The sequence below is a fragment of the Schistocerca piceifrons genome, unplaced genomic scaffold (assembly GCF_021461385.2).
Source record: "Schistocerca piceifrons isolate TAMUIC-IGC-003096 unplaced genomic scaffold, iqSchPice1.1 HiC_scaffold_1217, whole genome shotgun sequence".
NCBI classification, from domain to species: Eukaryota; Metazoa; Arthropoda; class Insecta; order Orthoptera; family Acrididae; genus Schistocerca; species Schistocerca piceifrons.
The window spans coordinates 22,501-25,000 of NW_025727034.1; positions in this window are offsets into that span (position 1 = coordinate 22,501).

The window sequence follows — 2,500 nt, forward strand, 5'->3', positions numbered from 1 at the left end:
CCCAACATCACAATAGTACCTCCTGTCACAGCGCACAAACAATGACATGAGTCAAAGACACAGGTCTCACACAAGCATAGAATTGGAGCGCCGCCTCTAATAAGCCAAAGGTGCATCCTGACGTGACAAATCTGATCATGTCACAAGCATTCACTTACTATAATCACTATCAAGGAACCTGCCGCCCCCGCCCCCCCCCCCCTACACCTTTCCTTACAACAACGTGTAACCTAACCTAACCTAACCTATGTTGTACCTTAACCTAACCTATGTTGTACCTTAACCTAACCTATGTTGTACCTTAACCTAACCTATGTTGTACCTTAACCTAACCTATGTTGTACCTTAACCTAACCTATGTTGTACCTTAACCTAACCTATGTTGTACCTTAACCTAACCTATGTTGTACCTTAACCTAACCTATGTTGTACCTTAACCTAACCTATGTTGTACCTTAACCTAACCTATGTTGTACCTTAACCTAACCCATGTTGTACCTTAACCTAACCCATGTTGTACCTTAACCTAACCCATGTTGTACCTTAACCTAACCCATGTTGTACCTTAACCTAACCCATGTTGTACCTTAACCTAACCCATGTTGTACCTTAACCTAACCCATGTTGTACCTTAACCTAACCCATGTTGTACCTTAACCTAACCCATGTTGTACCTTAACCTAACCCATGTTGTGCCTTAACCTAACCCATGTTGTGCCTTAACCTAACCCATGTTGTGCCTTAACCTAACCCATGTTGTGCCTTAACCTAACCCATGTTGTGCCCTAACCTAACCCATGTTGTGCCCTAACCTAACCCATGTTGTGCCCTAACCTAACCCATGTTGTGCCCTAACCTAACCCATGTTGTCCCCTAACCTAACCCATGTTGTCCCCTAACCTAACCCATGTTGTCCCCTAACCTAACCCATGTTGTGCCCTAACGTAACCCATGTTGTGCCTTAACGTAACCCATGTTGTGCCTTAACGTAACCCATGTTGTGCCTTAACGTAACCCACGTTGTCCGCTAACGTAACCCACGTTGTCCGCTAACGTAACCCACGTTGTCGCCTAAACCTGCTCTGTAATTGTTATACGACTCGTTCAATTAGTGTAGTGTTGCCCACCCGCAACCCTCGCAATATAGTTCGCTACTCGCACTGCCCGCTCCCCTGTGTATCGCTTCATGTTAAACACCTTGCAAGTCTTGCTGACTTTCCACATGCTCCTGCTGTACACTGTAATGTGGATGGCAGCAGGACGTACATGCCGCCCCCCCCCCCCCCACCCCTCCCCACGTCCCCACGTCCCCACCTTGCCCCCTGCCTTCGCAAGCTGGTTGGTGACAAGTTTGCATGTTCAATGCCCTTCGCATGCGACGTACGCAGGCTACGTTGTGGTGCGGCCTGTGTCAACTGTCCGCTGATGTCGTACGCGTGAACCACAATCTGTACTGCACATTCGTCCTTATGTACTGAATGATACATCGTGGCACATGTGTGACCGTACAACGACTGCGCCCAAAAACGGCGGACCATACAGTGCAAATATTGTGCACGCAGCTACGTGTCGTCTCCCTATGAGAGCTGGATTGCAGTGTGGTACGCCATAGAGACGTGTGGGAGGAACGGACGCCGTGGATGGCGATCAGCATGAGCTGTGTGTTGATGTATTCGGACCTAGTCGTCTCTCCTCAAACACCGTGATAGCATGGTGCACCGCGTTCCATATCTGCGACATGCTACAGAGGCCGGTTGACAGTCGTTCGAGCAATGGACATCGCATACGTACGGGGGCCACCTTCCACGTATTGTCTAGGCGTGCACATTTTGTTGCGTGTATGTGGGCAGACGTAGTGTGGCGTGACACCTGACACAGGCATGCAATAATCGTTGAAGTTGCTAATGGCGATGGACGCCTACGTTTTCTGGTGAAGTTACGCAAATGAAGAAATGGTAACCCGTTGTGGTGCGGTTGTTCTCGCTAGGGGTGAATCGGTGATGGCGACGATAGGTTGAGGTACTAACCGGTTGTTCCAGCGATACCCACCATGCCGATGAAACTGAACGGCATCTGGGTGTGAAGCGATACGCGGTGGTGGCTGGGTGGGACCGTCCCCGGCCGGTGAGGGGGCGCCTCCCGGCGTGCTGGCCGCGCGGTGCGTGGGCGCACGCGCTACAGCCGGCTGGTGGGGGCGGCCAGTGGCAGGCGCGCCGGCCGACGGACGCGGCAGGCGTCGCAGCTGCGCGCCGGCGCACCCTGCGCGCGGCGCCGTGCGGCCAAAGTAGGTCCTCGCGGGCCCGGTGCGAAGCGCGGTGGACATCTTCAGTGTGCTGGTCCGATTGAGGACTGTGTGCGTTGAGGATGCGCCGCCGCCCGGCGCTCGGCGCCGCGACGCCGTCTGCTGCTCGGTCGCCCCAGCGGTTCTCGCTGGTGGTTTGTATCGCAGCTGTGCGGATGTGTTGGCGCGTGCGCTGTGCTGGGAGAGTTCGCTTCGGCA